Genomic DNA, 15,836 nt, shown 5'->3' with positions numbered 1-15,836 from the left:
CCCGTAAGCCTGCATTTGAGAGGAGCTCGAGAGGGCAGCTGCAGCGGGGCTTATAAACCACTCCGAGCCCCTCTCAACTAGCGAGGTGGGACTAAACTTTTGGCTGCGACGCGGGCAGCAAGAGGCCTTTGGTCCCGGTTGGTGGCACCAACCGGGACCAATGCCCCCCTTTAGTCCCGGTTGGTGGCACCAACCGGGACCAAAGGCCGGCCTTTGGTCCCGGTTGGTGGCACCAACCGGGACTAATGCCCATCTTTGGTCCCGGTTGTTGCCACGAACCGGGACTAAAGGATTTGCTATATAAGTCCACACTTAGGAAATTTTCGACATACCTCGCCAGTTGCCCCCGACGCCGCCAGGCTGCCCGTGCTCGCCGTCGCCGCCCGCTCCTCATCGTCGTCGCCCCGCGCCCTTGCCTCGATGGGTCGCCGCCCGGTGCTCGTCGCCGTCGCCCTGCCCCCACGCGCCGCCCCGCCTCGTGCTCCCCTGCTCGCGCGCGCCGCCTCGCCGCCCCGAGCCCCCTGCCCGGCCCGCGCGTGCTCGCCGGCGCCCTCGCCGCCCCCGCCCCGTCCCGGCCCCGTGCGCCGGCGCCCTCGCCGCCCCCGACCCCGCCGTCGCCATCGTCCTAGCCGCCCCCGCTGTGAGAGCCGCCGCCCCGGCTCTGTTTTTTTATTTTTATTAGTTTAATTTTTTTTGTTCATATGTGATGTATATGTGTATGTGGCTATAATGTGTATGTGAACAAAAAAAATTGTATGTATGTAGATGTTCAAAATGTATGAATATATATGTCAAAAATGTTTTTTTGTTCATAGAAAGTTTTTTGTTCATATATAGAAAGTTTTTATATATGACAATGGATATATATTCGATATATATGAGGAATGATGATCCACATGGAAAAGTTTTATATATGCAAAAGTTACAATTTTAGAAAAGTTTTATATATCTAGCTAGGAAGGGAAGAAGAAGAAAAAGAAGGATAGGAAAGAAGAAAATAAGAAGAGGAAAGAAAGAAGAAGAGGAGAGGAAGAAGAGGAGATATAAATAAGAAGAGGAAAAAAGAAGAAAAAGAAGAGGAGAAGAAGAAAGGAATAGAGGAGAAGAAGAAAAAATAGAAAATATTCTATTTTTTCTTCTTCTCCTCTTTTTTTTTCTTCTTTTTTTTTCTTCAATCCTCTCCTCTATTCCTTTCTTCTTCTCTCCTCTTTTTATTTCTTCTTCGTTTTCTTATGTTTTATCGGGTCTGTCGTCGTTGATATATACCCCTCCCGATAACTTCAACACGAGGGGGGATAACTTCAACACGAGGGGGGTTCGATATACCCCCTCCCCGATAACATTATTTTCCCGTGTATATATGTCGTCGTTGTCGATATAACCCCCTCCTGATAACTTCAACACGTGGGGGGGGGGGTCGATATACCCCCTCCCCGATAACATTATTTTCCCGTGTATGTATGTTGTCGTTGTCGATATTACCCCCTCCCGATAACTTCAACACGAGGGGGGATAACTTCAACACGAGGGGGGGGGTCGATATACCCCCTCCTCGATAACATTATTTTCCCGTGTATGTATGTCGTCGTTGTCGATATAAAACCCCCTCCCGATAACTTCAACACGTGGGGGGGGTCGATATATACCCCCTCCCCGATAACATTATTTTCCCGTGTATGTATGTCGTCGTTGTCGATATATATAACTCCCTCCCAGATAACTTCGACATGATGGACGGTCGATATGTATACCCCCTCTCGACCGTGATAACTTATACCACGGGAGCACCCCCCGGCCCCCTCGCTCGACCAAAACTCTCGAGGACACCCAAACCCTAGAAAAAAACAATGTCGGTCTCCTACCCCCTCCCGCCGCGCCCCTACCCTTGAAGCGTTGCCTAGGCCACCCCAAACCCGGAATAAGCTAGGTCTACGTTTGCACTAATATATCCACCTGCTGTCATGTTTGTGTAATAATTGCCATGTTGTAATATTTGCAGAAACAATGGACCACGGACGAGATGAGCAAGCAGAAGAGGTGTTGGGGGACATAATCTTAGCCGGAGGTGATATCTTGTCGTATCTTAACGACAATGATGGTCTGGAAGAACAGGGTGAAGAAGCAGGCTGCGGTGATCGAAGAGTGGAGGAGGAAAGACATGATTATGATGGCTCCAGTGACCCAATGCTGGTGCAAGAAGGAGCCCGTGGTGACGGCTCCGGTGACCGAACAGAGTCCGGCCAGGTAAATATATTAGTTAAGCCTGTGCTGACTAGCTAATTGATGCATTCATTGTTTTGGTATGTACACATATTAATTAACACTCGTCTTTCTTCTTTTTTCTAGCCCTCCGGATCGAGCACAACTGCGGTAAAGAGACGAGGCCCGAAGAGAAAGTTGCGCTCGGATGAAAGGTTTGAGATCACAGCAATCGCGCGCGACGGCCAACCGATTGAACCCCTCCGGACAAAGGATGCTTTTGCTGCTCAGTGCGGGGTTCTAGTTAGGGACAAGATCCCGATCAGCATCCACCAATGGTATAAGCCTAAGAAGGAAGACCCTGAGGTGTCTTATGTCAATGATATGCAGAAAGATGATCTTTGGACTGAGCTGAAGGCAAATTTCACCCTACCGCCAGAGGAGGATCCGGAGAAGCCAGTTAAAGAGCAATTAATCAAGTCTCATGCTCTTAAGAAGATGGCAGACCTATTCAGGAGGTGGAAGAATGAGCTGAAAACGTTTGTCGACAAAGAAGAGACACCTGAATTCATTGGCCGATATGAGAAGATCAGAGATCACTGGCCCGCATTTGTGGCCCACAAGACATCGGAAAAGAGTAAGAAGATGTCAGCGACAAACAAGATGAATGCTGCGAAGAAGAAGCTTCACCATCGCACGGGGTCAGGTGGCTACCTCAAAGCCCAGCCTAAGTGGGCCAAGTCTGAGAGGGATCTGCTTGATAAAGGGATCGAACCACAGACAATGAACTGGCCAGACCGTTGCCGGACTTGGTTCTTCGGGGCTGGCGGAACCTTGGACCCTGTATCAGGGAGGTGTCGTTGGACGGACGAGCAACTTGCAATACCCGTCAAGAAGATTCAGCACTATATCGATGCAGCGCAGGAAGGGACGTTCGTTCCAGACAAAGAGAACGACGAGCTCACAATGGCCCTCGGGAATCCTGAGCACCCTGGACGGACACGAGGGACGCCAGGCTCCGTTCCGTGGAAGGCTGGTTTTCCGGACGCGGGCGGTTACAAAACCCAGGAGAGGAGGAAAAAAGTGGAGCAGATCCAAATTCAGCGTCTGCACGAAAGGGTTCAAGTGCTAGAGGAACGAGACAGCAATAGAGATGCCGAAACTGCCCCCGAAGCTAGACCGCCATCTCAGCGTAGAAGCAGCGTGGCTTCCACCGAGCTGCCTCAGCTGGAGCATGCGGCTACTCCTAGCTACCCTGTGGATGCTATCACGGAGTCTCAACATTGCCACCTTATGGCGGAATGGCAGAACTTGAAAGTCAAGGCGGCTGTTGGCTCTGTTTTACCTACTGAACCCGGCGCAACCTACCACTGCCGGCTGATTCCTGAAGGATATGCTAGGGTGATGGTGGATGAAATAACGGAGGGATTTGAGGACCTCCATCTTGACCACCCTACCGGTGAAGGGGAGACTCGGCTGGGTTTAGCTCTGAAGACTCCATGCCTATGGCGGAAGGAGCTCATCAAGCTTCCGAACTGGACGGCTCCGGTGAGTAAGGGCACTCCGCCTCCTCCTCCGCCTCCTCCTCCGGCGAGTGATCAGGGCACTCAGCCTCCTTCTCCGGCGCGTGGCGGCACTCCGCCTCCTTCTCCGCCAGTGCCAGCGCGCCAGAGCAGCCAGCCTCCTCCTTCTCCGCCTCGTCAGCAAGGGCGGAAGAGACCCGCCGCTGCTGCGGCTGCTCCGGCGCGTCGTAGTCCTTCTCCTCCGCCTCGTAAGCAAGGAAAGAAGACAGCCGCAGCCGCTCCGTCTGCTCTGCCGGCGTCTAGCGGTACAGCTGCCAGAGGCGGGAGGCAATACAGATTCGGTCCTTCTCTGAAGACTCCAGAGAAGTTACCATATGAGAGGACCGAGGAGGAGAACGCGAAGATCGTGCGAGCCGAAGTGAAGAACTTCTTTGAAGGGGTCAAAGCAAAGAAACATCCACCTCCGGAGGAGAAGGTAGATCCGGTGAAAGCAAAGCGCACTCTGGCTGCCCTGACAAAACCACCAAAGTCTCCGCCAAAAGGCAACTATGAGCGCGTTCTTGCAAAGGCATATGCCGAAGCGGAGCAGTCGGGAAGTACTGTCAGTGATAAAAGGATGAAAGAACGACGAGCTGGGAAAAAAATTGCCCAGCTCGGCGAACAAGAGAACCAATCGTGCCCCCCGCTCAAGGTGTCAAAAGACATCGTCGCTAATGATCCGGGTATGGTGCCCGGTTATACCGATCTTGAAGATTACCTGCCCGACGATGTACATTATGAAATCATGGAGGTGGACGAACACAAATACCATTACGGGAAGCCTCTCGTCAAAGATGTCAAATCTCTAAGCACGATGATGCGAAGACTACATGATTGGTACATGAAAACCTGCAGAGAGTCTGATGGGATGAGTACTTTAACGCTGAGAGTTAAACCGGAGCATGACCTTGTTGGAATTGAACTGCTGAATGTTCCATTTGAGGATTTCTTCCAGTTTTACAATCTAATGTCCCTCGATAAAACAACGATCACTTGCTACTGTCTGTAAGTAGTACTACTTCTGTCATTAAGTCTCTCTATATAGGTCAGCTCTTTCATTGCATGTATTTATACTTATCCTCACTATATTATGCAGATTGAAGATCGCCGAATTGAAGAAAAGACAAATCGGTGATATTGGGTTCATTAACACAAATCTCATAGATGATTATCAGGTTAAATTTCATGCCAAAGAAGCCGAGGCCAACTTGCTACAATCGTTGGTAATAAATCAAAACAAAGATATAATACTCTTTCCTTACAACTTCAAGCGAGTGTTACTGTCTTCTGCATATTCGGTTTCCCTTTATTAGTCCAGGTTATGGTAATGTAATTGATGACTTATGCATGCATGCGCAACTTCCACTATATTCTCCTAGAGATTAAGCTTGAGCCGGGAGTAGTAACCGTCTTAGACTCGAGACGAAAAGATCCCCAGGACTATGCGAACATGACTCAAATGCTCCAGAAGTAAGTTAAATCGATCATTATCCACCATATCAGCAACTTTGTTCATTTCCTGATATCAAGTAATTGTTTTCTTTGTCTGGCAGGGTTTGGAGAAAATTCACCACAAAAGCTCCGGGACTGCCGAAGAAGCTGCAATTTAAACACCCGAAAGTAAGTACTATAGTAGCATGTTCCGCCCATCTCCTAGTGATTCAAACGCTAGTTTCATCAATACCATTTAGCATGCTTGCTTATCAGTTTGATTGACCTCTATTTCTTGTAAAGTGGTTGTGGCAGGAACCCGGGAATAATTACTGTGGATACTACGTTTGCGAGTCCATCCGCTACACGACCTGTGAGCGGGGCTACTCTGAAGAACAATATGAAGTGCGTAAGCAATAATATTCACAATTTTATTTTATTACCATCATTTGTGTTGAGTTTCATTTATTCATATATATATGTATTAACCCCCTTCTTCAAATTAGATGTTTCGGAAGCGGGATGAACTCCTAGCACCAGATCGTATGCGAGGAATTCAAGAGGAATTGGCGGCATTCTTCCTTGACCACGTGATCGCTGAAAACGGAGAATACTATGTGGACCCTGTGTTCCTACAATATAATTAGGAGATTGTATTGTAAGAGATAATTATTGTATATATGTAGCCGGTAGTGTCGGATAGATATACGAGAACTTGTTGTTCGACCAATCTCTCGGAGAAGGAGAGGTGGTCGATATCACTTCTCTCTGTATGCATATATATATATATATGTTCATGACGATCTTCTGTTTCCTTCATTTGATTACTAGCTAGCGTGTCTACTCCTCTCCATACGTATATAGTACGTAGCGTCGACAAAGCACGGAGATAAGAGAGGACACTTCTCTCTATTAACTAGCTAGCTAACACAATATATGAAACACCTAAATTAACCCCCCAAAACCCCTAAACCACCCCCTTTCAAAAAAAAAACAAAAACCTCAGCTCCTGCCAGGTGCTGACGCGTGGATGCCTATTGGTCCCGGTTGGTGGCACCAACCGGGACCAAAGGCCCTCCTGCCTGGGCTCCCCGCACCGGCCACGTGGACGGCCTTTAGTCCCGGTTCGTGTAAGAACCGGGACTAAAGGGCTAGGGCATTAGTAACGACCCTTTAGTCCCGGTTCTAGAACCGGGACTAAAGGCCCTTATGAACCGGGGTAAAAGCCCCTTTTCCTACTAGTGAGGTCATAGCATTGAAGCGAGGCATAGCTCTTCGCTAACCTTTTCAACAATATGCAGCGAGGCACGAACAAGTGGTGGTGAATCGCGGGGCAAATCTCCTTTGGCAGACAGACAAAACATCAAGGTAGGAGGGGTAATCCACATCCATCCCTCTGCCAATGGAGCAGTTGCCCTGCAATGCACCTTCACACTCACATACACCTATCTCACTGGCCAGAGCCGTGGGCTCCTTCCTATTCTAGCTATTGTTGATGTTGTAGTTGGCGTTGGTTGGTGAGAGGATGAGAACCGACGTTGCAGCGTATTTATGCGCTACTGAAAACGGCATATCCATCGAGAACATGCTCCTTTCGTCGCGTTTGCAACCGATGCCATGGATCGGGGCCAAAAGGAGGGGGAAATAAAGGTTCGCCTAAACGAAATGCCAAAGGAAAAGAAAATAATATTACTGCTTTATTCTGAGATGAGATTAGATCGGATGATCATTCCTGTTTCGGACTTGGATTTTCACGATTCCTTCTTTTTTGAGAAATCTCTGTCCATTCACGTGAGAGAGAAAGCTTGCAGAGAGGAATCAATCAAGGATCAGGAGGAGAATGTGCTGCCGCCACAAGCTAGGCAGAGGATCAATCTCGCACAACCTTTCTATCGCTCCACCAGCAGGATGCCATGGACCATGGTCCACGGAATGCGACATGATCACGAGCATTTCCATCTTTTTCTAGGTACAATGACCTCAACTTGCCGCTGCATGCACGTGACGTACGGCATGAGCGTCGTACGCTCATCTTTTTTTCTTTTCTATTTGTACCGAGCATTGCTTGGGTTGATGTTAGCTTGAGAATTTGTTGAGACGCGCATATAAATGCATGATAAGACAATACATGTTTCCAAAAAAATATGCTATGACACAGTTAGAAAACTACGGCTCTCGTGAAAGTTATGCAAAAAAACCTTTGAAACATGATGAATTTACTGCAAACCTAATTAGATTTTGTTCACAATCAATAAGATGATGAAAATGTTGCTCCTGACCTAAAAAAAATGTTGGTTCTGTCCTTGTAACTAAAGTGAGCCGATTTATCTTTACCCTCACGTAAGGTACATACATGTATGGACTACAACTAGCTATGTAGAGGTCAAGTTTGTACAAATCGTGGTTATATCGCCTTGATCAGTCATTTGAGCCAATAAAATCCTCTTTATTGAAAAACAGACCGACTTCAATTCAGTCGCAGATCGAGTTTGTATATCTTCTATGTTATCTTGAACCAAATCAAGAGTATGCCGTGTACAAACCATCCAATTAAATGCCATCCAACTACGTAACACGTTTATGAACAAATTTAGGCTCAAATCGAGCTGACAAACAAAGAATATTTCGAAAGTGATTTGGCTTTAACATGACACAACCAGGTCGATGCAGCCTTTCCATATCCAAGCTAGAACGGCGCATGTACATGCAGATTGGCACAGCACCGTTAGCTAAAAGAGAATCTTCCCAAGAATATATAGTCGTCGTTCAGTAGACATATCCATATTTTTAACGTTTTCTCAGTTATGCGCCCTTTGAAAATAAATTGCAATATATTTCTGAGGCCTTCTCATACTGTTTTTAAGTAGAACACGGGCATATGTTCCATTTTAAGTTTTGAGAGCTCATCATTTTAGAAAGGGACTAGAAAACTAGCACAGTGGTGCCCCCGGATGACACAGAGCTGTTTGTGAGATGACAGTAAAACAAGGAGAAATGTCGGAGGCGAGGATAAACCAAGTATTAGGTGTAGGGAACAAGATCAGGAGACATTAGATTACAGAATCCAAAGAAAACTAGTGCTGATAGAAAACCATGAGCATAGTTTGGACGAACCTACGGCTAGGGTGGGCAAGATATCAATTCAGGATACTACTTCAGTTTGTCGAGGATTAAACTGACTCCTACCAAATAATAAACCATTTGGAAGATGAAGAACTTCAGTGTATGTTGGTCTCACCATCAAAAACTGCAAATTGGTGTATGTCTATTGCACATTGGGTACTATGGATACAGTTTAAATCTTTAGAGTGGAACAGCTATATCAGATGAACAACAGAAGTTGCATCTTTTCTCATGCAACTGCGTGCTCATGATCTATTTTACGGTGGTAACTTGGTAAAATGCTAAGAGAATGGCTGGATTTTTTTTTCAAAAGTAAAGCCAAGGCTTCAAGCCTCTACACACAAGTATAATTTTTAACAAAAGATTTCAAACATTTAGACGAGATAAATCGTCTTATAAAATAGAAAACCAAAATTGCAAGGCATCATCTTTGGAACCCCCACTAGCCTCACAAGTGTAATTTTCTCTACCATAATTCTTTCCCCTATCACCTTTATCCACCACCCATCAGACCCACAAACCCACAAGCCAACACTGGAAACGCGTTGCGGAGAGAGTAAATTGCTGAAAGCCACCACATTTGTGGCACGGATACTGCAAAACCACCACTATTGCCAAAAATTTCAAAAAACCACCACTTCCTCGGCAAGTGAGTAACAAAAAGCACTAAACGTGCTGTGAGCCGCGGCTAACTGAGAATCTGACTTATCGGGCCCATCTGTCGGAGCCACGTGGCAAAGGGCAAACGGCAAAGCGGAAACGACCGTTAGGACCCCGCTAGTTTAGCCCAGAGCGCGCGCACGTTAGGGCATTCCTCCCCAACCGCTCTCTTCTCTGCTCAACTCCTTCCTTTCTCGCGCCGCACCTCCCGTCGCCGTCGCGAGCAGCTTCGCACCGCTGACGGGAGGGGAGACATGGTTTCTTGGTCTGAGCCTTCCGACTGTTCCGACTCTTCCTCTGACGATGTGAGCCGGGTAAGATTCTGCTCATGTGCATCTAGGGTTAGGGTTAGGGAGAAAGGGGAATTTCTTCCCGATAGCAATTGACTTCATTTTCCCTCTGCTCAGGTACCTGCCAAAATGGAGTGCGCGGAATGGAGCGGCATTGCTTTGAATCATCCTGCACGTTGTGAGCATCGTGCGCCCTGTGAGAAGTTTGTTGCCTTTGAATCGACTGACAGCGGAAGGAGGTTCCTCGGGTGTGGAAAAAAGGTGATTTTCTGACCAGTTCAATTAGTTCTTGAAGTGTTGAAGTGATTTTGTGAAACATGTGAATTCATTACTGATAGAATTGGTGTGAAATATGTGAATCCACTGAAGTGCTCAGTTGACTGATACAATAAGTCTGAAATTAGGCAGTGATACAACAACAGTACAAAATGCATGAGTAGGCAGTGGAGTAGTTTTGTACAATAAGTCTGAAATTAGGCAGTTTCCAATTTCTTACAGGTTGTGGCCATTCTGTTTTTAAATCATTTTAGCTCTATATTTGCTATCCAGTAGTAGGCAATGCTGTACTAGAAACATGGATAATTAATGGATTGTTGTTTTTTATTTTTATCACTAATGTTTTTAGAAATTGGTTTAATTATATTTCCTTTCTTCATACATTCATAGGATGTACCCAAGTGCAACTTTGTGGACTGGATTGACCCAGAGTGGCCAGTCCAATTGAAGCAAGCTTTAAATACCATCTAGACTATGCATGAGGAGGAGTTGACCAATAGGTTGAGGCAGAATGTACTTAATGCTGAAGAAGTAGTGAAGGTAATGGAAGAGAAGAGGAAGATGGAAAATGACCTGAGGTTTTTTAAAGTTGACTTTGCCAAAATGGTGGCTGACAAGGAGGATGCAATTACCCAGTTAGGCAATGCAAGGTTGGTTATTAGTGACCTGAAGGAACAGATTGAGAGAAAGAACTTGGCTGACAAATCAGACACTAACATTCATCAAGTGTTGAGGGCCAAAGCAGAGAAAGAGAGAGACCAAGAGAAGGAAGAGAAGGTGAAGCTTGTGCAGGAGATGGACAAGATCAAGCAGGAGAGGGCCATGTTGTTGGAGGAGAAGGAGAAGTGGAAGCAAGAGAAAAGGCACCTAGAGTACACTATAGGTGATCTGTTCAAAGAGAAGGAGGCCACCAAGGGGAAGATCAAAGAGATAGTTGATGAATGATTCAATGTTATTGTAGTTGTATCTGCTAGAGTACTCTATCTGCTATTTGTGGCACTAAAAGTGCAAGACATTTGTACTGAATTTAAGCTGGATTAATTTGTGTTGCTGGATAATGCTATTATTTTGTGTTGCTGGATAATGCTATTAATTTGTGTTGCTGGATTAATTTGTGTTGATGTAGATATATAAGTAGAAGTACCAGTTATTGTTTAGGGAGTAGGTGGTTTTGGTTGATGTAGATGACCCAAAACATTTAGGCTTGACCAAAACATTTAGGCTTGACCAAAACCCACAATAATTCTGCTACAATAACAACATGTAGGATTGACCCAAAACACACAAAAATTCTGCTACACTAACATCATTTATGCACTCAAAACCAACAATAATTCTGCTACAATAACAACATTTAGGCTGCACTCAAAACCAACAATAATTCTACTACAATAACAGCATTTAGGCTTCACCAAAAACCCACAATAATTCTGCTAGATCAACATAACTCCACAACAGCATGAAGGCTTGATCACACATAACATAGGTTCACATAACATAAATACCACATAGGTTTTTAGGACTCAAATTGAAACATAGGTTCACAGGACTGAAATTACCACATAGGTTCAGAGGACTCAAATTACACAGGTTCACATGACCCCAATTCAAACACAGGTTCAAAGGACTCAAATCATCACACATCCAAGTTTCTCAAGACAGATACATGGGTTATAGGCCCAAAAGTTTCAAGCACTGGCAGATATCAAAGATCACACATTTCCACTTGCTGTGAAGTAGCTCTTCAGTCTTCCATATTTCTGAGGTTTCTTCCTTGAACCTGTTGCAGCATTTGATGCTCCACCAACTCTTCCACCTCTCACTGACCTCTGTTTTTTAGCAGCAGCAGCAACAGTTGATGTCGATGTAGAAGTACCAGCAGCAGAAGAAGTCCCTTCTCCACATGTAGGCCTAGCTGCTGGCCTTGGTGCTGAGAAAGCAGCAGTTGGTGCCCTAGGAGTAGCTCTTGGTGCCCTAGGAGCAGCTCTTGGTGCCATAGGAGCAGCAGTAGCATCAGGTGGAGTGTAGGATTCTGCCTTTTGCCTTCTCTTTTCCTGTAGTTTTTAGAACAAACAAAAAATTAAAATCTACATAAGCAAAATCAGATACAATGATGAAAAAATATGTACCATGCTTCTATTTTTCCTCAGCTGGAGATCAGGCCTCAAAGGTTGTCCACAATTAGTAAACCTGTGGCCCATTAACCTACAGTTGCCACATCTGATTGTAGCCATCCTAGAGGTATCTTTTGGTTTAGGCACTTCAAACCTTCCCTTCTTCCTCTTTTCTTCTTTTCTTCCACTCTGGTCCCCTTTGTGGAATACAGGAGGCTCAATATCAGGTTTTCCTGACTTGACCCAAGCATCTTCTCCAGGAACTGGATACACTATTGGTTTGTATGCCTCCAAATACATTGCTTTCCTCAAGAAAGGACTTACAAAATCCTCAGGTTGCATCTTTGCCTTGTAAATTGCACTGCAACCATGGTTGCATGGCAAACATGACATGTCCCACTTCCTGCATCCACAAGTGTGCTCCTGAAGGTTCACAGCATAGGTCTTTGGCCCACTGCTTACTTGCCACAGGTTAGGCCCTGCCCTAATTGCTTTGCAATCTCTTTGAAACTTCTTGCTCATCTCCAGCTGCTCTGCATATGTTGGAGCTATTTCCCATCTAGAAGTTGCTGCACTTTCTCTTTTTCCATCAAACCTGACTAGCAACTTGTCTTTGATTCCATTAATCATTGTCACTATTGGTTTGTTTCTAACATCCAAGATATATTTATTGAAGACCTCACTTATGTTATTAACCACTAGGTCTGTTTTGCAATTTGTGTCCATTTCATGCCTAGCCCATGTGTGTACTGGAATACCAGATAACCACCTCCATGCATCCTCACACTCATTCTTCAAATTGGCCATGGCTACATCAAAACCATGCTTTGTGTAGGAATAGCTAGCACTGTCCATGCATTTTTTTCAGATCTTCACCTCTAAATCCAGCTCTTTGAAAATTTGCATAAATGTGCCTTAAACAAAATCTTTGTGGGCAGTTTGGAAATACAGCATTGACAGCATTAAGCAGGCCCTGATTTCAACCAAAAAGAAAGTAACTAGGTTTCAATCTTAAGTTCAAACAATCACTAACTAATAAACAATCCACTAACTAGTAAACAATTAGAGCATACTTAAGGCACAAAAGAAAATATGTAGGTTTGAAAGAGAACATAGATCACTGACCTTCTGCCTATCTGACATGATGGTGTATTTGCCAAACTTTCCCTCTTCTGTGCCTCCCAGAGCATACTTAAGTTGGGTGAGAAACCAGCTCCAACTGGGTGTGTCCTCCACTCCTACAATTCCAAAAGCAATGGGATACATGTTGTTGTTCGCATCCCTACCAGTAGCTGCTAGGATTTGTGCTCCAGTTGTAAGCTTTATGAAGCATCCATCCAAACCAATGAAAGGCCTACATCCATTTAGAAAACCCTCCCTAGGTGCATTGAGACAAAAGAAAAGACCATGGAATCTGGGACCTGGATGTGGGTTTTCATTTGTGCTTTTAGGAGTGACAGTTGTGACAATGCATCTAGATCCTGGATTGCATAATTTAACTGTTTCAATGTAATCATACAACCTATGGTACTGCTTCTTATGATCTCCTAGGACAATTTCCTTTGCTACCTTTTTAGCTCTCCATACCATCATCTTTGGAACTTCAATTCCAAATTTCCTCTTTGCCTTGTCCACCAATGCTGGCACAGTTGTGTTTGGGTCTGATCTAATTGTCTCTAAGATAGTGCTTCCTAGCCACTTTGAGCTCACTTTACTATGTTTGTCACTAGTTGGGCAAGTATGTTCTGCTCTGAACTTCTTTACACAAAATGTTTGCTCATTCTTGATCTGAGAAGCAACAATATAAAAAGGACATCCTTTGTCCTTGTGGTCACACCAAGCAATGACCCTGTCTTTGCAGTTCCTGTGATATCTGAAAGACCTCAGCTGCTTGATGTGAAAGTTAAGTAGAGCACTCCTAAATTGGTACACATCTTTGAAACATAGCTTCAAACAAAATTGCTGCTCTGGATTGAGTCTGCTTTCATCATACCATTTTCTTGGCTTTGCCTTCTCTGCTCTTGTTTTCCTTCCTGAGGGAATAATAAAAGACATAGGCTCATTGCCATCATCATCCTCTGAGTACAAAAAACCAAGATTTTCATCCTCATCACCTGAGGGAAACCAGTCAGGCTCAATTGGATCATTGGCTGATGAGTGTGTTCTTGTTGTTGGCCCCACTCTCTTTCCAATCTTAAGCACAGGCTGCTGCAGTACTCCATCTTCATTCAAATGTTCTTCTTGAGCTACATTTGGAGCTTGTTCAGCGTGCTCTTCCTCTTCCTGCTCCTCAGGAACATCATAGATGTCCTCTGGTTCTGTGTCACCCTCAAAGTGCAGTGCTGCCTTCTTCATATCTGCTACAGTTGACTGCAGGTCTGCACTATCTTCATTAGAGCTATTTTCCTCCTCACTTTCTGAATCCAGATCCATGTCATCCATGTCTGCATAATTGGCCCTGTCAGGTGGTGGCATAGTTTGGATGGGCTGGTAATTTACACTCTGTTGTGTGGCCAGGAACAAATATTCATATGTGCCTCTGCCTGAACTTGAACCAACATAATCACCAAATTCCTTATGGGCCACACCATCTTCACTGACTGCAAACACTATATCAGGATCACTGCTATATTCTTCATCAGATATCTGAATTGGTTCTGCTGCCTTTCTCTTTCCCTTCTTTGCTGGAGACAAAACAATTGCCTGCTGCCTCTTGCCCTTAGTAACTGACAATGTGATCCTCCTGATGTCCTGGTATTGCCTAAGCATTTCATCCACCTTAATCTGGCTGTCAAGCAGTTTAAAACCATCCAATCCTATTCCACCACAGCTCATGTAATATAGGCAGTCTGAAAAAGTATACCCATTGTCAAGCAGCACATTCATAAGATTGTAATATCTTATGTCTTTCTTAAAGAACTTTGTCCTGATGTATTTAATCCCTTCAAAATCAATATGCACGTCCCACTGCTCATAGCTCGACCTACAATACCAATTAAAATGTACAAGTTACTATAACATAAATTTGAAGAACACATAGTACAACTGGAATGTAATCCTAACAGTGTAATTACCTAAATTTGTACAACACAAGTACACTGCAATCCTAACAATGTAAATATGCACAAAAATTGTAGAGCAAAATAGTTGTAGGTTCTAATCTGTGCTCAAACCCTAGTCAGGACTAAATTCAGAGGCAATACAAAACCCTAGATCGACCTAAACCTCAAGAACGAAAATTCAGAGGCAGAAGGAGCTTGAGATAGAGGCCGTACGTGTCGTCGCCGGTGTTAGTAGGGACGACTGCTGCATCAGACGGCGACCGCGCCGCAGCGGAAGCCTTGCCTGCACGGCAAGAAGATGGCGGCTCTTCCTCATCGGGTTGGTCTCCCGCGCCTTCAGCTTGAATGGATCTGGATCCAAATGGAGCAGCAAGCGGCGCCGCCGCCCCCGCAGCCGCCGCACCCGCCCTCTGCCCGTGCCACGGCGATAGTGGGCTGTCCTCTGAGGAGGACGAGTCATAGTCGACCCCAAGCAGGTCCCGCCCGCGACTCCGTCTGGATCTGGAGCCGCCGTCGTCACCACCCTCGACATCGCCGGAGGGAGTAGTTGCCATGGTTGCGCGCGCAACAGAGAAGAGAGGGAAGGGAATGAGAGCAACAGGGCCGGCGCGCTGGGCTTAACTAGCGGGGTCCTAACGGCCGTTTCCGCTTTGCCGTTTGCCCTTTGCCACGTGGCTCCGACAGGTGGGCCCGATAAGTCAGATTCTCAGTTAGCCGCGGCTCACAGCACGTTTAGTGCTTTTTGTTACTCACTTGCCGAGGAAGTGGTGGTTTTTTGAAATTTTTGGCAATAGTGGTGGTTTTGCAGTATCTGTGCCACAAATGTGGTGGCTTTCAGCAATTTACTCTTGCGGAGACAAGCCCCACCGCCACACCCCTGTGACATGGTAATTTTGATTTGTCTGTTATGTTCGTATCGCGCATTATTTTGTAGATTGATTAATTTGAAGACCGGTTCCACATTCATTCTCTCAATAAAATCCAATAGCAAACTTTCCACCGTGCAAATGATAACACAGTGAGATAAATGCTCCGTAAGAATCATGTGCATGAACAATTGAAACCACTTACCATCAATATGAACATGCTCATGTTTTTGTCATATGTGTGAACATTGTT

The sequence above is a fragment of the Aegilops tauschii genome, chromosome 7 (assembly GCF_002575655.3).
Source record: "Aegilops tauschii subsp. strangulata cultivar AL8/78 chromosome 7, Aet v6.0, whole genome shotgun sequence".
In the NCBI taxonomy this organism is placed as follows: domain Eukaryota; kingdom Viridiplantae; phylum Streptophyta; class Magnoliopsida; order Poales; family Poaceae; genus Aegilops; species Aegilops tauschii.
This window is presented reverse-complemented; position numbering follows the sequence as displayed.